At 39.3% G+C, this 23913-nt stretch overlaps 1 long non-coding RNA gene across 2 annotated transcripts; it reads right to left on the bottom strand.

The window, feature by feature from the left end:
• Positions 1-211: 211 nt before the first annotated feature.
• On the bottom strand, positions 212-18505 carry LOC109449090 (uncharacterized). Of its 2 annotated transcripts, XR_012497517.1 has the most exons (4): positions 18377-18505; positions 15578-15720; positions 14663-14828; positions 212-2838 (listed from the first exon to the last, which is right to left on the bottom strand). It is a non-coding gene; the product is annotated as an uncharacterized LOC109449090 (long non-coding RNA). The 2 variants fall into 2 exon arrangements; XR_002137641.3 differs by lacking the exon at positions 212-2838 and having other exon boundaries at positions 14466-14828.
• Between the last annotated feature and the right edge of the window lie 5408 nt (positions 18506-23913).

The raw sequence follows: 23913 nt of genomic DNA, 5'->3' as shown, positions 1-23913 counted from the left end.
CCCCCTAACAGCTTCATTTGAACCTGACTACCTCTTTGAAAGGCCCTCTCTCCAAACGCAGTCACATTTTGAAGGCTTCAACATATGAATTTGGGGGAACACAACACCATCCTTAAGGAGTTTTCAATTTAGTCAGTGAGCTAAGCTGTCTATGCTTGAACAAAAGGAAAGAAACAACACTAAAGCCAGAAGTGTACCTTCTATATTATTATATAGATGTTTATATAGAGGTTTATATAGATGTTTATATAGATGTTATATAGATGTTAAACACTTTGATGTTTAATGAGGTGAGATTTTCTAAAGATTCCCAGGCACCATCTCTTATTGTTAAAAAGAAATGAAGAGCGGAAACACGTGAGGAGAGAAACAACAGTCCTGTGCACAGAGCAAGGTGCTGTCTGCAGTGAGTTTGGGAAGTCAATTAGTTCACTGAATTATAATAGGGTAGGCCCGTTACTGAAGCAACTCACTAACAAAATGAAATTGGTGGAAAACACTTATTTCTAATGTGATTTGAAATTGTCTAGGCAAGAGAAAATTAGATTGTTGGCATGTTTTATTCGTTACCAGTTATGACAAGAATAGAAGAATGGGACTCATACACATACAAATACAAGAATTCCTCCATTGAGGCAGAGGTGTTATAAATCATCCCTGTTAATCAATTCAGTCAGCAAATACTGAAACGAGTGCCCCTACAAGGTGCTCAGGCTGAGTCGGGGCTTACACTAGATCAGAGAAGGATCCACCCTGTCTGCCTGATGGAGCACTCAAATCCAGCCAACTGGAGCTTCCAGTTGGCTAAATGCTTTACCTGTTATTTTAATATCCTGCCCATTCCTTCCTTGCTTCCTCTTACCCCATTTCTTCTACTCTTCTTTATTGACTCATTTTTGCCTCATTCTGTGCAAACTTTTTATAGCTAAAAGAGCACATGATCCAGAACCACACCAAAGCAACTTGGCCCCTCATCCACACAACACAGTGGTGAAACCACCGTATGACCTGCTGTATACAAGGACTCCTAATAATATTCTTCTCAACCTACTCTGCAGAAATTGTAAAGGTTTGATTAGGCAAAGCATGTAAAAGCCTTGTAAGAGCAGTGAAGCCCTCTTCAAATGTTGGTTATTACTACAGTGGGGCACTAGACACAATGGAGAACTACAACAAAAGTTGGGTCCATTGGAAGGAGGCAGCTGGCCAAGTCTACTGTAGCCGTCAGGTATCTTGAGAGTACTAGACCTAAGAAGATGCTTTTCTTCTCTCAAGTGGTGAAATGAGGAGCCACACAATGAGGGAAAGCCTCATCGATAAATATATCAGGAACAAATATTCATACATATTGTGGAACAAAGGGAATTTCTGCATCCTCTTGCCTTTTGTAAACTATTTATAAATCAGTATTGAGCCCTAGATTTTTTTTTTTTTTTTTTTACAAAATATCTGTTTTGCAGACTGTCAAAGGGATACATCATAAAACAGAACAAAATGGTGCTTTTGATGCTCTGAATTCCAGGAAAGCAAAAAGAGACCTGAGGAACTCAAGTGCCAATCAGATCCTCAATATGATCAATCACTTGGGACAGATTATGTAGTGATTGAAAGACAGATTAAAAGCAAAACAAATGGTGGAGCTGGTGGCCTGCAGGCTGACTACACAGATCCCCTTTCCCTAAAAATGGGAGCCATGCTTACAGTATTAACAGTGGACTCAGTCTGCAGTGCTCTCTGCCCCAGGCAGTCACGGCTGCTTCCTGTGACAGATGCCAGGGGAGGTGACTCTTTAGGACAATTCTCCAGGCCATTGACCCAGGCAGGGTTTTCCCTGCAATATAGAATTCTAGGGGAAAATTCAAACAAAGAAAGGGGTTGTCAACTCCATCTTCTCAGTTTAAATCCCTGGAGGAAAAATGCCATAGGTGTTTAGAGAAAAAAAATAAAGCAGCAACGTCAAATACTTTTTGGATTAGCTGAGCTCCTTTCTTGTTTTGTTTGTTTGTTTATGTGCGTGTTTGTTTTTCTCTGCCAATCTGACTTAATCAGTCCATCTAAGTAGCAAAATTCCATTTTACCTGAAGGCCCAGCCTGGTTTTCATTGCAACACCTATTTGTTTTGAATGAGAGGCCTTTGGACCATTCCTCTTCCGATATGGAAGTGTCCACATCCAATCTGGGATGAACAAATTCTCACTTACTCCAGGGATGGGAAGGAAGCTGGGAGGGGAATGCTGGCCCATCACTCCTGTCTGGGTGCTTGTCTACCAGATGGCACCAGTTTCCACTAAGCCGAGCCAGAGAGAGCATCTGGAAAGCGTTCAAGCAGCATGGAACTCCTCACTGTCATCACTGTTCCTTCCCCTGTTTTAGTGCCTCCGGGAAAGGAGAGGAAACTGGGGAATCAGCTCTGCTCCGAAGGTATGTTATATTCGCATATAGGCAAAGTTCCTCTGGGGATGGCCACACTCATGAAACTTTCTCAAGCTTCTACTGGGTATTTGTAGAAGGAGGGAGAAGGAGATGCCTCATGCTGCCCAGCGGTGGTGGTTAAGTCTCCTTCCCGCTGAGAGGTGTCCTCCTGGCAGGGAAAGGACATGGGCTTTGCAGTTTGATAGGCCTTGGCTGGAATACTGTGTCAGTCACTGTATTAATCAGCTTAGGCTAAGTTATGCTGCAGTAACAAACAAGCCCAACACCTTAGTGGCTTGCAATAACAAAAGTTTATTTCTCACTCAGGCTATATATTGATTGCAGGTCAGCTGTGGCTCTGTTCCATGTTATTTTCATATCAAGACCCAGGTTAAAGGAGCATCCTCTATCTGGTAAATTGATCTTCTGGAAAAAGGGAAGAGACAGCAGAGTCATATGGTGGCTTTTAAAGTTTCTGGTCACATCTCTTCCATTCATCTTTTACTGACCAAACTAGTCATATGACCAAGTATGACACCATCAGAGCAGGGATGTTTAACCCATCTCCAAGGAGGGACAGCAAATATATTGAACATTCGTACAACTTCCCACAGACACTTACTAACTGTGTCCTTTGGCAAATTACTTATATATTATAAGTAATTTGAGGTGAGAATAATGATGTGAACCTGGAGTTGATGAGAGGAAGATTAAATAAAATGTGTATTTAAAAATGAGTATAATATATAAGAACCTAGATACATTAGTTCCCTCCCACATTTCATATATGATACTTACCTAAGAAATAATTGTCTTCTCTTCAGAATTAGCTATTCTGATACTCTAATATGCAGGCATGCCAATGTTAATTACTTCTCCTGGGAAATACTTGAATTTTAATAATGGCTTTGTACATTATTTTAACCTAAAGTCTTAACTCTAATGATGGTAATTTCAGACACCATGGGAGTTGATCTACTTGACCAATTCCCTTTCTGTATCTATGACTCTCTGAAATTTCTGGTTTGGTTTTAGCCCTGGGCCAGGCTCTGGGACCATTCTTTCTCATCAGAGAAGGTTACATAGCCCCAGAACAGGCACACAGTGATTCAGCACCAAGACAATGTTGCAAATAGTTCCATGCAGCCTTTTCCTGTGGTTCCTGTGGGTTACAATGCCTGAGCACCCATCTTGGTTTCCTACCCTGCACCAGTTTCTTCTAAAGCTTGACTTGCCACCACATTGATCCCCACCTTCTGAAAAGTAGACTCCTCCTAATGACCCCAGCCTGAGATTTCTTATCTTCCAGTCTTATTCTATAAATTAAACAATGCCACAGTTCTCCCACCTACCAGAACATTCACCTTTAGTTTCCCACAGGACTTCCCTGATATCCACTACCCATCTGTCTGGATTGCTACCTGTTATCAGCTGATTATACCTTCCATACCCCCATTGGTGTCTCAGCCCCAGTTAAGCACATTCTGATGATCCTGGCACCAACCACACCCCAACTCAACAGCAGGTAGGGAAGAGACATTGTGTAGAGTCATGTAGTTACCGACACCATAGCCAGGCCTGGTTGATGGTTTCTCCAGCCATTAAACTGTAAGACATATTCTTCAGCCATGGGGGTCACCATAGCTGCCCCTCCATGAAGTCTCAACACTAGCGCCAGGAAAAGGGAACAGAGGCAACAATCAACAAAAGCAAGGAGCCCATTTCTGTGGTTACACAACTGGGGCTTCCGGTTTTTCTCAAGGCTTTGTGATGATAATTTTGAAGGGTCCGTGAATACATTTTCATATTTTCAAAAATTCCTGTCACTAGTTGCTGAGTGGAACATTTTCTATTTCCCTAGAATTGGTGAGTAGGTATCTTTACTTTGTAATAAAGCCATCAATGGTTGGGGCACACAGAGGCCCCATAGCAAACTAAGAGTCAATATAACATCCCTTCTTATTCCCAACCTTCACTCCAGCCCTTAGTTTATATAAGAAAACTGGAATTTGGGAAAGAGAGTGATTTGTTTCATGTAGAGTGTTCAGGTTCATCACAAAAGGCTTCTTTTCCCTTTACCAGGGAAAAGGACAGGTGCTTACTTGTCACATGTAATAGTTAATGTAACATTAGCTGCCATTACCAAAGAACCCAAACTGTATAATAGCTCAAACACAATAGTTTATTTCTCACATAAGAGTTCAAAGCAGATGTTCCTGTTAACAGAGAGCTTTCATCTGTAAGTGATTCTGAGATTCTGGCTTCTCCCATCCTGTGATTTTGCCATCATTTCCTGGGTTCTCATCATTTGCAACCAGCCATTGAAAGTGGAAATAGTGCTTGGAAGAGGCACATCTGCTTCTTAAATGCTTTCCCCTGGAAGTAGCCCATGTCACTTCTGTTCATGTTCCATTGGTGAGAACCAGTCACATGGGCAGACATAGACTCAAAGGGGCCTGGGAAATGTAGTCCTTGGTTGGGAAGCTCTTTCCCAGAGACATCTTTGTACTATGGAAGGGGAACACGTATTTCAGTGGACACCTACCTTCAACTGCCACGTCACCTAGTGCCACATGATAGAGAGAAGGCTCCAAAGGAATCATTTGAAGGTGCCCACAAGAAGAGATGTGTATCATCTCACCTTCTAGATGGATGCTTGCTGAGCTACAGAATCTAAACCCTGCTCTAATATTGCCTTTCAGACAGAGGGAGAGTATGGAGAATAATTCTTAGGACATCTTGACATATATCCACAGATGGGAAGAGGAGATGCTCCTGAATCTAAAGACTGATGTTTGCTTCTTGTCTGGATATTTTTAGAAAAGGGTTATCAGAATGAGAAGGAACTATAATGTATCATGACATGTAACAAAATGATAGTTGGGACAATCTCAGCCCAGTACCCAGGACTCTCAGAGGGTGTGGAACATACCTCAATGGTTTTGATGGCAAATGAACATACAGCAGGAGAGAGGAGTTACAGAGTTGCCAGGGCAGCCACTGGACCAGGTGAGGTGATACCCATCAGGAGAGGGGGGTGGAAAAATGGACCACTGGCTAGGCCAAAAAGAGCCCCAGTTGTCTCTCTCTGAGGAATCCTCAGTACCAAGGGTGGAAATCAAACAAAATTTGACACCACCCTCAAAGAAACCTTGAGTAGTATCTACGCAAAACGATCCTATCAACAGAGGTTATCAGCATTAAGCAGAACCAGATCAAAACAGAGGTTGGCTAGGGACATCTCCCTGCCACAAACACGTGGCCAGTTATGTAAGATGACCCCTACCTGCACCATCTCTCTCTTCTAGCCCCCCAGTACTCTAGAGGATGGAGACCTATAAGAGGAGAGGGCAGGATGTGTACATCTTCCTTCTTCTGCTTCCAACATCCAAAGGCCTGTGCTGTGGGGAAGGGACAGGATGAGCTTTAATAGACTTTGAAATTGAACAGGACTCTTAATTAGCAAAAGTGACAACAAGTTATGGAATCAACTGAAGATGCTATTAAGAAACAGGAAATAGAGGACTTATCAGAGCATAGTTTAAAGTGCTAATTGGAAGAAATAAAACTGTTATACTCCACTGAGCTGAATCTCCTCAATAAATTGTTAAACCTATTTCTGAATCATTATCTGTTTATGTTTGCCTGATTAAGAACTAACTTTCTAAGTAGAGGTGGAGTTAAAGGCAGGTTCTTATTCCTTAAAATAGTGGATGTCAATTCAGGGAACATAGGCCTTTGAGCATAGGTAAAACCTAACCAAGCTTTAATTCTCTCTTCCAATCTTCTTTGTCCCAAAGTGGTCCCAAAAGAGAGTGAGGCTCCCAGCCAAAGAAGAGTAATGTTTCTTCTCATTCCAAGCAGGCTGTCACACTTACAGATGGTAAAGAGGGAATGAAGTGGTCCACTGACTGTGATTTCCTAAGAAAACTGGATCTGCTTCCTCCAGTCAGGCGAAAGGACATGGGAGTAGCTCTCAGAAGATGCACCATGGAAGCATGGACTGATGTGTCCCATTACCTGAAATTATCCCAGAGAGACTGAGTGCCTTGAATCTTAATAAGAGTGCCAAGGCTATTTCTTGACTAATTAAGTAGATAATCCATTCAGCAGAGATGTACCAAGCACTGCAGTATGTCAGGATTTCTTCTGCTTCACTGTTGGGATACACCAGGGAACAGACAGAAAAATCCTTACACTGTGGGGCTCGGATTTCAGTGAGGAGAGAGATAATAAAAAACATGTTTTTTGAATCAAGTGAGGAAGTGAGCTGTGCAGTTATCAGAGGGAAGAGCTTTCCAGACAGAGGCTCTGAGGCAGATGCTTGCTGGTTGTTTTGTTTTGTTGTTTTTGTGTTTTTGAAGAACGATGAACAGATAAGTGTGGCTGGTATACTTTAAGGGGAGGGGAATTTAGTAGGGGATGTGGTCATAGAGGTAAAGGTGAGGCCCATAAAAAGGACTCTGGTTTATATTCTGAGTGGAACTGGGAGCTATCAGAGTGTTTTGAGCAGAGAAGTAACATGATCTGATCCTTAAAAGAGGATCATTCTGGCTGCCTGATGGACTTGATGATAGACTCTAGGGAGGGCAAAGGTGGGTGTGAGGAAACCCTTAGGAGGCTACAGAAATAATTCAGTTAGGAAATAATGAAGATTCAGGATAGAATAGGGAGAAATTGCCAGATTTGTGTTTTTATAATGTACAGCTAATGTAATTTTCTAATGGATTGAATATAGAGTATGAGAGAAGGACAGAAGTCATGAATGACTATAAGACTTTTAGCCTGAGCAACTAGAATATGAAGCTGTCATCAACTGAGATGGGAAAGACTTCCAGCGAAGCCGACTTGAGGGAGTATATCAGGAGGTCAGTTTTAATCATGTTGTATTTGAGATGTCTATTAGACATCAAGTAAGAGATGTTGAGTTGACAACTGGATATGTGAGTCTAGTGTTTAGGGAAAAGGTCCAGGTTGGAGATATAAAGTTGGGGTTCACTGGAATATGAGTGGTTTTTAAAACCTTGATAGTAGATCAGATCACTAAGGGCAGTCAATGTAGACAAAGAAGAGAAGGGGACCAAGACTCTGTAATGGGGCATTAAAATGTTAAGAGTCAAGGTAAAGAGGAGAAATCAATAAAAGAGATGGAAAAGGAGGGACCAGTGAAGTATGAGAAAAAAAGTTGTATGCTGGTAATTATCACAAGTTTACACCAGGAAAAAAATTCTAATATGTAGTGTTTGCCTATTTCCAAGGTGTAAATACCCCCACCATGGCCAATTACCAGTGTGCCCAGTTACTCATGTGAGATCAAGCACTCATGACGTTCCTGAAAATTTAACAGTCATCAGCTTTCATGAGCCAATATGAGCCAGCTCTACCATACCACTTATGTGACTATTATGAACAACTATCAACCAATATGTATAAAATCCTAGTTAAAATTAGTAGCCCTCTTGCAATATACAAAATATGGCAAAATTGACACAAGAAGAAATAGAAAACTTGTATAAGCCAATTGCCATTAATGAAATTACAATTGCAATCAAAGCCCTCATTTTCCTCCCCAAAAAGCATCACACCCAGATGATCTTGCTTATGAGTTCTATAAAACTTTGAAGAATAGATAACCACTCTCTAATATAAGTTGTTCAAGAAGAGAAAAAGAAAAGCTATCAAACTATCTTTATTAGGATTGTATACTCTTGATAATAAAATGAGGAAGGGGTAATATAAAATTAAAAATTACAGGGTGATTTTACTTTTGAACATAGATACAAAATGCAAAAGAAAATGTTAGCTTTCTTATTTTGGAATACCCCAGAAGCAGACCCTAAAATAAGGATTCATGAGCAAACATTTATTTGAAAGGCAATTCTAGGAAACACTGACAAGTGAGTGAAGTAAGAGAATAAAAGAAGGAAACAAGTGTATTTTTAAGCAAGTTATCATTATGAGCAACTTGAGTTGAATCTATTAAGTTCCATCCAGTGTAGAACACATGCCTCAGCTTTTTCCCTCCCAAAGAACATGGAAACTGGGTCCTTTATCCTCCCAATTCCATCAGTCATCCATTAAGGGCTACTTCTGAAATGTGACAAGTGTTAATTCTCTGGTACTTGCAGCCTGGTCTGCACACAGGCAGAGAAGGCTCCAGTGATGAGAGAAACCTCTCAGGCCAAGAATCTCAGGTATTGGTAGTCAGCTTAGCATATACAGAAGTAGTTCACCCCAAGTAGATATGAGCAGGGCACAAATATAATAGCATCTACTATTTTAGCTGACTGGATTGAATAGCATATTAAATATAATATCATTATGACCAAGTAGGGTTTAACACAGGAGTGAAATGAACATTAGAAAATCTATCAATGTGATTTATACCACATTATAGCACTATGTGTGAAAACCCACACAAGTATCTCTGTAGATGGAGGAAAGGTATTTAATGAAGTCCAACACCTATTTATGCTTTCTTTAAAAGCTTTTAGGAAAAGTAGATAACTTAGTTCACTTACTTTTTGGAGCAGGCTTTATGCACAGATTTTTGTTTCCTCTGCTCTTCTTTGCCAACAGGCCAGATGCCACATGAGCAACTTCATATGATAGTGTCAAGAGGTTATCTACCATTGCCTTGACTGTTGGTGTCAAGAAGACTTATAATGAACTGCTGCCCTTCCTATAAACACTATCTATGAGGAGGCTGATATACTCTAAGGCCAAGCAAAACAATTAGAAACCTTCATCATCTCATGCCACATCCAGAGTATGTGTACTCTTTACTGTACACATGGGTTGTATTAACATTTAAATTAGAAAAAGGCCTTTCAAACAGTACCCAGAATTTGGCCATTTTTCACCAAATCTATCATTCCCACACAATGTTAGTGACCATCGTTTCTCATCTGGTATATAATCAAAGTGATAAGCCAAATTAAGAGCAAAAGACTGTGTTATTTAGAAAATGGTATTGGGAGAAACGTTAATATGTAGAAAAAATTGAGTAGAATCCCTACCTCTTGCTATAAAAACAAAAACAAAAGGCAAACAAACAAAAATACCTTCATGTGGACTAAATCCCTAAATGTGAAGGCAAATATAAAGAAATAGGGACAGATTTCAAATCCTGAGGTTGTTAGCATCCCCCCTTCTACTAAACATTGTACTGAAAGTGCAATGCAAGACAATCTACAAGAAAAGTTATTCAAATTATCAATGAAATGAAAAGGAGCTAAATCTCACTAGCAATCAAGAAAATACAAATGGAAATGAGATGGTGCTACATATTTACTACAATTCCTAAAATTAGAAAGACTGATAATACCTAGTGCTATCAAAAATGTGGAGTAACGGGAACTCTCATACACTGCTGGTGGGAATATAAATGGATACAACCACTTTAGAAAACTCTCTGGTACCAATCATTTACTAAAGTTGAATATATGCATACTCTATGACCCAGCAACTCACTCCAAAGTACATATCCATCAGAAATGCATACACATGTGTACCAAAAATTGCATCTAAGAACATTCATGCAGTGTTATTTGTTATAACCCCAAACTAGAATGAACCCAGGTCCATGAATAGATCAACTGTGATATGTTCATACATTGGTATACTGTCCAGAAATTAAAATCAATAGAATACTACTATGTTCAGAAATGAATTCCACAAATGTAATTCTGAGTCAAAAAAGCCAGAGACAAAAGAATATATATTGTATGATTCTATTTCTATAAAGTTCACAAAGAAGAAAAACTAAAAGATGTTAGAAATAAAGGTAGCTATAGTGACGTCCACAAATACTTTGATGTTTCGTTCTTTTAGAAGTGGAATCTAATTCTCGTCTCCCTGAGGAGGGGGCTGGACTTCGAGACTAACTGCTAACAAATAGACTCAAGTGAAAATGACAGTGTGTGACTTCAGAATGTAGGTCAGAAAAAAGGCACAATAGCTCTTCCCTCCCTTCTTCCCTTCCTCCCTCTCTAACCCGCTCCATCTCCTCACCCTGGGACAGTTAGCTATCCTGTGTGAGCAGTCCAATGGAGAAGCCCCGTGGGGTGAGACACTGAGGTCTCCTGCAACAGCCAGAGAGGAACTGAGGACTCTAGCCAACAGCCACATCAGTGAGCCTTTTTGGGAAGCAGAGCTTCGTAAAGCCTTCAGAGGACTACAGTCCTGGCCCACATCTTTAATGCAGCCTTGTGAGCCCACCTGAATATAAAACACCCCACTAAGCTGCTCCAGGATTCCTGACAGTCAGAAACTGTGTGATATAACAAATGTTTATTGTTTTAAGTCACTAAGTTGGGATAATTGTTGTTAACTTTAGGGGAGAAAAAGGGGTTAATAACGAAAAGGGAGCAAAGGGAGACATATTCATAACTTTCTATTTCTTGTCTTGAAAGTTGAACATAGGAGTGTTCACTTTGTGGTAATCAGTAAACTGTACACTTATGATTTGCGCAAAACTTTATATCTGTTATATTTCAATTATAACGCAATTTGAAATTTTTGCTAAATTCAACTATGCCATAAAAAATATTTTGATTCACTAAAAAGACACTACAGACAAAATTAATAGATAGGTGAGTGTCTGGGGGAAAATGTTTATAATGTCTGTGACTGATAACAGATTAATATCTAAACTATACAAAGAATACTGCAATACAAAGAAAGATAAGCAAATAGGAAAGTGGTCAAATAAGAATAGTCATTCACAGAAAAGGAAACACCATTAATAACTGCATAAAGAAATGATCAATCTAAGCAGTAATCAGAGAAATTCAAATAAAACAATAGAGAGATACCATTTTACACACAACAGACTGGCAAAAATTAGAAAAGCAGATCATTTCAAATGCTGGTGGGGATGTGTGAAAACAGAAACCCTCTTCACTGCTGGTGAAAACGCAAAATAGAGCAGCCATTTTGTAAAGCAATCAAGCCTACAGAGAATGTTTGTCCTGAACAACTGTGTAATACTACTCCTGGATATAAACCCACATAAATGTGCATGCAAGCGCACAAGAAAACATGTAAGTGAATATTAACTGGAGTGTGGTTTTAAACAATAACGAGTAAGAGTCAACCGCTAGGGGATTTCATAAGTAAAATGCAATAGATGCATGAGAAGGAATTCTATGCAGGAATCTGACAGAATGAAATAGATCTGCATATTACCATGAAAGTACAGCTCAAAATATAATTCAGAGTTTTAAAATAAGAAACAAAATGAGGTTTCTGACAAGAAGCCATTTCTGTACATATAAATACACCCACAACACTATGTGTTTTTATTTACATATGTGTGTGTGCGTGTAAATAAACACATGAACAGTGAAATAGAAAAACATTCATAAAATAAGCCATAATGGGTACCTTTGAGTGAAGGAGGAGAGAGAGTTTGGGGTTAGAAGAAGAGGGGAGAAAATATTGAAATAAAATATGAACAAAAGAAGGATTTTCTATGAACCCATGATGATAGTGAGGCATGAACTTAGGAGTGGGTATGCTAAACTCAATTCTGTACTCCAGAATGCAAAAGAAGAAAAAGGAATCCGAGAAAACTGAATAGCCCATGGCTAGACCACCCTGGATAGGAAATTTAGCTTCAAAGCCATCAAGGGCTCATTCCTGACTGCCCCAGACTCAGCTTCTTTCCCAGCAAGAATCAAGGAAAAATGTAGGTGTTCTGGGCCTACTTCAATGAGAGTGTATTGGCACCTATCAAAGATAATATCTTCTGTTTCTCTGTCCATACACTCAACCCCCACGAAGAAACAAAAACTTTACTGAAAACGGTACTATTTAAGTTTGATAACCGCCATTTATGGGGCACCTACTGTTTGTCTGGAACCGTGCTGGCACTTTATATGTGTTATGCCTGTAAAGCATCACTACAATTCTGCAAGTTAAGTTTCTTACCCCATTTTATGTATTAGCAAACCAATACTTAAAGAATTAATTTCCCCAAAGTCATACAGCTGGAAAATAAACAAACTGAGCTTCCAAGTCTGTCTGGCTTTCTGCTACACTGTACGGCCTCCACACTGTTCTTAAGAAATAGATACAAGCCTATTGGACAGAAAAATCTAGACGTCATATGACTATGGGATGGAAAACAGCCACATGTCTAAATACTTTCGAAAAGTATGTTTTCAGAATTGATGAATTTATAAAGACACTCTCAACGACAACCCTGACAATAGCTGCTGGGAAAGTGGGACCAGGAACAGCTGCTGTACAGTGTGTTTCCAGACGCTCCCCCCACAGCTGCCTACACATATCCATGGCATCTGCTGCATTAGGACATGAGGGCAGAGAACACCTCCACCCACTGTGCTTCCCCCACACTAGTGTAGTGAGCCTTCTTGAAGCCAATGGATCATAAAAAGGAATTAGACCATAAAGGGCCTGCGCTCTGTCTCTCAGTGACTGACAACTGCTCATGAACACTTCCTTCTCTATTAGTCAAAATGGATCCCACCACCCTCTGCCTATCCTGCCCTCTACATAAATATCTTCATCCCCCCCCACACACACACACACACAACTAGTTTTAGAAACCACCACTCTTTATACCATCTTTTTTACCCACATAGAAATATCTGTTTTAACACCCAGGACAGCAACATTTGGTGCCTGGATGGGGGAATCCTACCAATCGAAGAACTACACCAAGTTTAAGGAAAATGTCTTCAGCAGGTGAAAGGGACAAATAAACATTGTCTGAAATATTGTATGATCATTCCTGCTTAACTGAGCAATGCTTATTTTATTTCCAGGCCAGCTCATGAAATGAAAGTCATAAACACTAATGATTGTTTTAGGCAAACTCTGATTCTCTTAGAGCTTTCCAATAGCACCCACCACCACAGTTAACTATAATTTTCAGTGTACTTTTCTGCCTCCTCCATTAGATAGTAAGTTCCTGGAAGGTAAATATTGTATCTTCTGTTTATTCCTAGTAACTACCATGGCAGTGGGTACATAGAGACTCTACAAATGGTTGCTTAAATAAATGATCTAGTGCCTGATGATGAGTCTAAATATAAACCTAGAGGATCTCAAGATTTTAAAACTAAAATCAAGGGCTAAATTCCACTATCGCTTCCTTGGTCCTCCCCTGGCTTCCTCCCCAATCCCAAGCCTTCCTCACCTCATTCACTCAGGCCGCCATCTTAAACAGAAAGAAGAATCATAAGACATTTTTTTTGTCCATTTAGAAGTGTGGTCTAGGAATTGAGTGTGGCTGGCAAGATGGTGTAAGGGAAACTCAATGGGCCAGGAGCTAAAGGCAGATGATTTCACTCAAGGTAATGTCAACTCTCAAAATCAAAAGAGAAATCATAGAAACAAAAAGCATACTAGCGCTCAGTGAGAAACGCCAGGAGCTTGCCCAAAGCCAAAGGAGTTACAGGCAGGTATTGATGTCAGGGTACAGATTTCAGTTAGTAAGATGGAAGCAAGAGCAAGCATCAGTGAATATCATTATCTTTGAACATGAAGGCATGAAAGAGAGCACAAGTCATTCTCTATTTGTGGATGCCATCTATCTAGCTAGTTTAAGAGAAACTGATTAAAAATATATCTTAATTTTTCCAGAAAAATAATTTCACAAGTAACACCTGGCATAAACACAGACAATTTCTACTCAAAGAACTTAATAATTTCTGCCATCACTGAGTGGTTCCAGACATTCTTTAACAACAGTTCAAATTTAATATGACAAGATATTTTAAGAACTGTTCACTTAGTTTTACAACAGCACAGAAATGCTCCCCTCCAAAATGATTCACTTTTCCTTGAAAAATTGGTGCTGAAATTTAAAAAAAAAAACAAATATTAAATGAATCATGAACTCTGATGTAGATTGTTACAGAGTGAAACAATATGGAGAATTCCACACATTTTTTTTTTTTGTAAAATCAGTCTCTCATGCATGCTCTTATTTTCAACTATTCATATGTGAAATGAATAAAAAGCACGATTATTTAATTTGATTATAATTTTATTTCACTAAAAGTCTCCTTTGAAGAGAACATTTTGCATGGGCATCTGGAAGCTTTGACAAGTCTTCCATTTGAATGGCCATGACTTGCCATAGTGATGCCAACTTTACTTAAAAATTATTATACATGGATGATTGAAGATAATCATTTGAGTAAAGTGTCCTAATACTAGTAACAAACATTTCAAATAAAAGTGGCTTAAAAGATTTTTAAATTAGTTTTTCTCTCACATAAAAGAAGGCTCTAGGTAGGAAGTCCGTCCAGGGCTAAACTGGCATTTCTGCAGTCACAAAGGACCCAGGGTCCTTCTTTCTTCTCCATCATCCCCAACACATGGTCTATTCTCAAGATCACCTCTAGGTTCAAAATGGCTGCCCGAGCTCTAATCGTTGCCTCCTGATTCAGGGTAGGAAGCAAAATAAAGCAGACAAAGATAAAAATGTCACATATCAACTGTCAGTTCACCTTTTAAGGAGATTCCCCAAAAGCCTGAGAGGCTTAGTAGACTAAGTAGTATAGATTTCAGCTGGTAATATTTCAACAAGAACAAAAAGGAAGTATTGTTACTAAGGAACGAGAACATGGATATGTGAGTAGCCCCCATTATTTTGATAAGGAAAACAAAGCTCAAAGTGGTTAACTGGCTTGCCCGATTTCATACAGCTGGTAAGAACAGGTCCCAGACTAGTATCTGAGCACCCATTCTTCCCTCTCCTCTGTTCTCCTAACAGAACCCCAATTTTCTTCAGGTATCTACTCCTCCCACACATGGCGCCTCTGTATTGACAGAAACTGTCCACACTAACCCCAGCGGTGAGCTTTATTCATTTAAAGGCCACCCATCTCCCTTGCTGTAATTGGCTCCAGACTAGTTACATGATGTCAACCGGGTCAATTAGATGCAAAACATTACTTTTCTCATGCCTTTGGAAGTTATTTCTTGATCTCCTGAGAGGAAGTCCCTAGAAGCAATCCTTTTTCTCCCTTGGTATTCTCTCATTACTAGTAGATACGCTGTCTAATTCTAGGGCAACACTTCAATACCAGCATGAAGCTGCCATGTAGGAAGGAGAGAAGAGCCAAGAAAACAGCAGGAAAACAAAGATGGACTACACAGATAAAGTTAACACAGTGGTCTGCCCTACCTCTGTCTTCTAGGTACATTTCTTTGTTCTTTGTGATGATTTGGGTTTGGTGGTTCTTGTTCTTGTCACTTGGTCTGGCACACGTGGTTTGACATTGGTCCCTGTTTGTTTGCCTGCACCATCCTGAAATACGCCTTTTCTTTCTATAACGAGAGTCATCCTATTAACATACTAAGGCCTGACAGCACTTTGAAAATAACTCGTAAAAGGCCTTACGAGTAATAAGTGCTTTCTTGAGTTTAGGATAACCCTAAGGATACAGGCATACCTCATTTTATTGTTCTTCGCTTTATTCTGCTTCACACAAGTTACCTTTTATACAAATTGTAAGGCAAGATCCTCCACCAGCAAAACGATTATGACTTGCTTTATTGCAGTGGTCCGGAACTGCACTTGCTATATCTCCAAGGTATTTCTGGTTTTTCCATATTTAGCTATTCTCCATAATAACTATACTTAGTTTCCTTTTATTGTTTTCACAGCTCTTTCTCCATCAAAAGCCTGGTGTCAGGGTCGCAGAAGACACAGCATGTCTTCTCTACCTCAACAATCATGTCACCTTTGCTACTTGACACATTGGGAATCTCTTGGCTTCCCATTGTTTAAGTCTGAAACACATTCCTCATTGTGTCTGATCTCCAGCTCCTGGGGCACGTCAGCTGTCTCCTTAAATTGTTACTTGCTGGCACATATTTAAGGCAGCAATCTAATCAGCTGAAATTGATGCTGCCACATTTGCTCCTGGAGGAGTTTCCATCGCAAACACTCCTGCTGCTTGAGTGAACATGCCATGACCAAAGTCCACCAGCAGGGTAACCTCTATCAATGACTGGCTTTTCGAACTGTACATAAACTGTCTTCACTGATGGCTGTTTACACATCCAACAATGTTTGTTGATCCCAGTGCTTATCATAATTGGACATTTTAAAGCTTTTTTGTGCTAAGTATTTTTCTGATTAATAGTTAAATAAGGAACAGGCCATTAAAGGATATAAGCATATGTGTCAACAAATGCACAAATATTGACTGAGAGGATTGTTAATAAATTTTAGCCAGTTGATGGATATTTGTTATAATAGCAAATACACGTATAGATAACAGTGTCTATAACTGAAGTTATTCATTTATGTCAAAATTGAAGAAAGCGTTTGATGTCATATTTACTAATAAGGGAAGAATATTAGCAAATATGCTCAAAGCAGACCTGTTTACATTTCAATTATCAATGTATTTGCTATAGTCATAATTACCTATATAAAATAATGTACTTATATTTCAGAAATAATAATAAGTTATATGTTTGGAGTTTGCTCCCTGAGGTCTGTTCGTACATTATAGTATTAAACTGATTGTTTTTGTAAAGGTACACTTAGTTAAGATGAAAAATAATATATAGGCAATATGTATTTGGGCAATAACTGTTAAAACATTCGGTACAAGCTATTCTGTTTTCCAATGTAGCATAACTTTTTTATTTTTTATTATTCGTTTCAGGGGTACAAAACAACATGGTGATTAGACATTTACATACCTCACAAAGTGATAACTACAGGTCTACTACCCATCTGACACCGTGCATAGCTATCATAATACTTTTGACTATATTCCCTGTGCTGTACTTTACATCCCGTGACTATATATTTCTAAAAATAATAGTTGACGTTCAATTTTATTTTATATTAGTTTCAGATGTATAGCGTAGTTGTTGGGCATTTATATAACTTATGAAGTGATCCAAGTATAGCCTAATTTGGTTCTTTATTAAAAGCCCACTACATATTACATATGAGGATAGAAGCATAAAATGTTAAAATCTAAAGACATTGCAGCAATCATCTAATGCAATTCCCTTATTTTACAGATACAGAAATTGAAACCAAGGAGGTTAAGTGATTTGCCCAAGATTGTGAAGATACTTAGGGTTTAGAACTGATACCTAATTCTTATCTGTGACTACAGATCAAAGAACTGTGATCTTTCTACTAGCCCTCAGTATTGGGTAATTACCACTATTTATAAATGGTTACAGTCATCCTTAAACATAAACTTCCATCATTTGCATAATAACTACAGCTTTTATTAGAGTACAAGTCTACTTGGAATTACCAATTGAATTGAGACTTCTGTGTTATTTCCAGATCCAGAAACAAATTTCTCAAGTTCAACCTATGAAAATAGCTAGTGATAAGATATAATTTGTGCCACAATTACAGATTTCAAAGAATTCAAATAGAACAAAATGCATTTAACGCTAAAGCTATTTTGAATGTTATTCAGCCTGCGTGTGGTGATTCAGAGATGTTTCAGATGATTCAGAGAATCATCACTACAAATAATTACCAACACAGAACTATTCATTCACAAATGTACTGACCGGCAGAAATTTCTGGTATATAAACACCAAAATTGATTTTCCAAATTTCTAAGAACCATTAAGTTTTCTTGAATTTTGAAAATAAAGGATAGCTATGTTTCTAAAAAGAAGCTGTATAAACTTTTCAAAAGATGAGAACTAGAGCTATAAACTGATTTATTGTTAACTAAATGGATGGCTACCTGTTAAGTTTTAAATACAAATCACTCTGGTAATAACATCAATTTAGAAACAGACAGCCAAGTATGCTAAGATACTTTAAGAGGTTTAGAAATCACTGTCTGGCTTTAAATATCTTAGTCATCTCCAAATCATTTTTTCTAGGATTAAGAATATAAAGAATTTTATTCAAAATGTTTTCGGACTTAGGAGGCTTAGAAAAGGAATCTTCAAAGGTAAGGTCCTCACATTATTATCCACTTACAAATTTACTGGTCATTGCAGGCAATCGGGAGTTACCATTCAGTAAGCAGCTGCTAGGTTCCAGGCACCGTTTGGCACTGCAGAGTCACCAACTTATAGTATAACCATTTCCCAAATACTATGAGGTTAGTGTTATTATCTCCTTTGTCATATGAGAAATCTAAGGACCAAAGAGGTTAATGATTGGCTCAAGGTTACATGACAATTTGATGTCTATCTGTTCCAAAACCCATGTTTTTACCTCTGAATATTCCAAGGGAAACGACTCATACAGTACGTTATACGGTAGAATTTCTTCCCACATGACACTGTCCTAGGATACTGACCATGTTTCTAAAAATAACTCCTTTAATCACACAGGCATCCATCTGGTCTTTCTCCAGCCATTCCAAAGTCGTTGTTTCCTGTGCTCAGCACCATATATCTAAAAGCCACTGCTGCTGCTTTTTTCTGCAACCAGAGATTTGAGATAGAACATTTTTCAAACCAAATCTACGGCTTTGAGTGATTGCTCTGAAATCTCTATTCCCCACGAAATGATGCCAGCCTTGAAAAATAGTAATAACTTACATGTGCATTGTAAACTAGAAAATGCTACTAAATTCATGATCTTTTCATTGATCACAACAGAGATCAGAGGTGGACAGGGTAAATATGATTCTCATCCAATGAGAAATATTGAATTTCAGATATAAGATATAAGACTTGCCCAAGGTCATGGAGATGCGATACAACATCACTGAATTCCAAAGCCAGTGCTCTTTCTGTTGTTCCCAAACCTCTCCTAGAGATGGCCCATGCCTGTCTGAAATCCTATATAGAATGAAAATAAATAGATAATGTTCAAAGAAAAGACAGAGAGAGAATACCGTAATACGATCGTACACTAACGGGCTTTGTTTGAAATTGAGTTTCCAATGTCTAACTCCCATCCCTTGGTAACTGCCCAGTTCACTCAGGCCCCATAGGATTAAGGGGAAACTCATCCCAAGTCTGGCTTCAGGGGTAGAACATTAATTGGCATCATCGAAACACGTGATTAGACTTCTTGATTAGGCAGTGGCATGTGACCTAATTCAGGCCAATAAGGCCAGAGAGGATGTTTGCTGGAGGCTCATGGGGAAAAAAAAAAATCATACTCTCTTCTTCTGGGTAGTGTGTGGTACAGATGTGAAGCCTGAAACCACCGCAGCCATTTTGACACCATGAAAAGTAGCTCTTTTTGATGAGTGTGTTAAACCACAGAATCAAACAAATCTTGAACTCGACCCCACATATGATCTCTCTATCTATCTATCTGTCTTGTGTATATCTATCCATCCATCCTTGCTCTAAAAAAGATCTAAGGCAGACATAGGGTTATAAGATCCAACAAATTCCCTTTATTTTCAAGTCAATTTGAGTTGGGCTTTCCTTAGCTTGCAACCAAACGCAGCCTCCTTGATACACACATACATGCATTTGTACATTCTTGGGTAAAAATAAATTACCCAGTGCGCAGTGGCAGCTCCAATTAAGCTATCCCAATGCCACTGGTCTTGAGCAGAAATAACTTAGGGGCTGGACCATTGCCTTCTGTCACTTTTCAGATTGACAGCTGGGAGCAATTTGCCAGTCTTCACTCAAGCAGCCTTTCCTCTGCTTGGTAATTTCTGATGGAACTAAACTAAAAGATATTTTCACCCAAGCAAGCTTAATTAGCACACTTAACATCTTCATTAAGAGATTTTCAGTCCAGCAAGGTGACATGTGGAGCTAAGGGGATCTGGGAATCAGGTATGATATTCTGACAGCTAATGACAAGAAGACTTATGGCTGGTAGCTGAGGTCATGGAGTAATTAACTACAGTTGATAGTGTCTAAGAACTAATGAGATGGTATATGAAGGGAAACACTTGATAAAGTGTACAGCACTGAACAAATGCAGAGTGGTGCTTTTAAGGAGAAATTTAAGCATTGTTATCACTGTCAGTTCCTATAATAATAGGGTGTAAATAATCAGTCAATGCATTTTTCATCTTGATTTACAAAGAACCTTAATGGGGTCAGATACAAATGTCTAGGCACAAGTCCATGATCATTATGCAACATTATTTAGGGATCAAATCACTTAAGACTGCATTTCCCGATTGGTGCAGCCGCTATGGAAGGCAGTGGGGAGGTTCCTCAAAAAATTACGAATAGAATTACTGTATGACCCAGCAATCCCTCTCCTGGGTATCTACCCAAAAAATCTGAAAACATTTATACATAAAGACACCTGTGCTCCAATGTTCATTGCAGCTTTGTTTACGGTGGCCAAGACGTGGAAACAACCAAAATGTCCTTCGATAGATGAATGGATAAAGAAGTTGTGGTATATATACACAATGGAATACTATTTGGCGGTAAGAAAAGATGATATAGGAACATTTGTGACAACATGGATGGATCTTGAGAGTATAATGCTAAGCGAAATAAGTCAGACAGAAAAAGCAGAGAACCATATGATTTCACTGATATGTGGTATATGAACCAAAAACAACAAAAGAACAAGACAAACAAATGAGAAACAAAAGCTCATAGACACAGACAATAGTTTAGTGGTTACCAGAGGGTAAGGGGGGCGGGGGGTGGGAGATGAGGATAAGGGGGATCAAATATATGGTGATGGAAGGAGAAGTGACTCTGGGTGGTGAACACACAATGGGATTTATAGATGATGTAATACAGAATTGTACATCTGAAATCTATGTAACTTTACTAACAATTGTCACCCTAATAAACTTTAATTTAAAAAAAAAAAAAAAAAGACCGCATTTCCCCAAGTGTGTTCTACTGAAGAGTAATCGCAAGAAAAAGGATTTTTATGGGCAATAAAGTTTGGGAAATGCTCCATTGTTTTCTCTGCCTAGAATCTATTTTTTCTTTTGATAACAGTGTCCTATCACCATTCCTCACTCCCAGTTCATGTGGTTTATGGGGTGTTAACCTCACCTTCCAGAACTACGGTGGGAACAGGGCATAAGCTAGTCAGTTGTCACATTCCATTTTCCTGAACTTAGTGATTAATTAAAAAATGGGCAAATGACCTCAGTCAGTTCAATGAGAGTCAACTCTGGGACTTGTGCTAAACTATTGGAAGAGTTACACTCTTTCTACTGGTGTTAACTAGGTAAACAGTGAACCTGGGCCCACTAGTGGTCATTTGCTACCCTTGAGGAGAGTTTGGCTGAGGATAAAGCTAATTCAGAAACAAACAGAACTGAGAGATGATGACAGATCCCTAGTGAGGTTTTTTTCAGCATCTGGACCCAGCTGGGCTGAAGTCCCTAACTTTTCAGTTACATGAGCCTTTCATTTAGGCTCTTTTCTTTTATCACAAAGGCCCAGCTTGGTCACTGTGCACATAGTAGGCTCTTGGGAAATATCTATTTTAATGTTCATTGAATGAGCAGGACAGCTGTTCCGAAATTCTCCTTGAAAACTCATGCATCAGATTCTATCTTGCATTTGGTTGTTCGGAGTTTACTTTGACCAACTTCGTCAACAAATTACTGACATCTGACCTTCCTGTCAGCACCCAATAAATGTTAGCCATTATAATTTTAATTTTAAAAGTCTTCTGGTCTTCTTGACCAGGCTGAGATCACCCCAAAAAGATGCTTTGTTACTTGGCACCTTTTCCATTTTGTTCAAATAAATATCTCCTCCAACAATTGTCCTAAACCAGCCCAAGTCTCAGGACAGAGCAATCATTTCCACACCTTACAACCCTGAAGGCTGTTTCACCCTCCACATAAACACATTATTTACAGGGGTTTCTTTATCTTGTACTTCACTTACCCAACATGGGAAAAAGACTTAATTCACAAAATACTGAGTGCTATTCCCTTGAGTAGGCACACACACCTCTCAAAGCCAGAGGTCACTTCTCCTACCATGCTCTCTTTCATGTTGATCTTTCCTCACTTCTTTTATGAGGATTCCTAACCAGCCAAAAGCATTGGTATGTGTGAGATGGACCAAGTTTTATGGAGAGTTCAGGGCTTGAGGTGCAGGGCGTGGGAGGGAAGGCATAGATGTTATTACTATAGTCAGCATCTTCATCATCATATCTTCATATCAGAAGGTAGAGATCGTTGAGCAGAGAAGCTCAAGACTGGAAACAGAGCTTGTGGATGAAGCAAAACTTTGCAATTATTTATCAAGGCAGGGTAAGGATAAAAAGAGCCATCCTTATTTATCCTAACAGTGTTATACATTAGATGGGTACCTCCTGTATGATAACCATTTGAATAGAGGCTCAAGCCTCTATTGAACATAGATATATAAACATAGATCAAAATAAGAAAAAATTCAGTGTCTCTCCTATGCAATAACACAGGGCTAAGCTAGGTCATTCAAAGTGGGGCTTGCAGGGTCAGAACCTCAAAAGCAGTGAGCTGGTGTTTAGTTCAGGACTTCATCCAAGAGGCCGAGTCATGTTTTGAGATCTGGAAGTTCACTAGCAATTGCCCCAAGCCACATGAAGAAGGTGTCCCAGACCAAGCAGAACACAAGCCAAGGGCCAGTGCCCAGTGACTGGCCAATCTGATGACTGAATCCCCCAAGCAGGACATACTGATTCTTGCCCTGAATCATCTTACAGGCACTCCTGATACCTAACACAATGAGACACAGACAATGGTAATGCAAGGATAATTAAACACCATAACATTTTTGTGGAAGGAGTGGGAGTAGGGCAGCAGCCTCAGCTCTCCCTCCCTGGGGATTCTGTGGTCATGATTTAGGCGTTCCAGCTGAGACCTGCAGAGGATAAAGGCTAAAACTTCATTCCCTTTCTAAATTGTCTCATCACTTTCACCTAATGTGCTAGACAGACTACTTTACAGAGTCTCTGGTCTTCTTAAGAGCTTTAAGAAATGAGTAAATGGAATAAAGTATTCTCATTTTCTAAAAGTCATTGAATTAAACAGGAGAAAGCTTATACACGGCAGGTGGATACATATCTGTAAAAGGCTGACAATAAAATAATCACTGAATGCTTACTCAGAGGGTAGTGATTTGCCCGCCCATCTTATGAAGGGAAACTGCTGTGGACATAATAGACCCACTACTGGTGTAATACATTCTCCACTTGGTGGCAATAGCATGGGCTACGAGACTGGAGCAAGCTAATAATCCCATTCATTCCTCTCCCTTCAATTCTCTCAGATGCTTATTGACATTTTGTTTTGTATTCAAAGCTGCTGCCGCAGCTGCTGCCTCAGCGAGCATTGCTTCCTTAGCAATGTGGCCTTCCTTACATGCAAAGGTAGCTAAACAGACCACCCTTTGACCCATAGTCATGTCTCCATTGCCTATGGATGTAATAATGGGTCATTGGTTGGTGGCAATGGCAACAAGATGAAGTTCGCTACTGTCTGGGGCTCAGGAACTCTGCCAGGGAGCCCAGGGACCTCTTCATTCAGCATGAGCTCTTCCCCTTATCACTGCTACACTGGGTGTAACTGCTCACCAGGACTATTCCCTAGCTCTCTCTGGGAGAAACACAAC

This window comes from Rhinolophus sinicus, chromosome 17 (assembly GCF_057876585.1).
Source record: "Rhinolophus sinicus isolate RSI-liver-muscle chromosome 17, RSI-T2T, whole genome shotgun sequence".
NCBI lineage: Eukaryota > Metazoa > Chordata > Mammalia > Chiroptera > Rhinolophidae > Rhinolophus > Rhinolophus sinicus.
The sequence above is the reverse complement of the archived record's forward strand: the minus strand, read 5'-3'. Positions and strand labels throughout refer to the sequence as shown.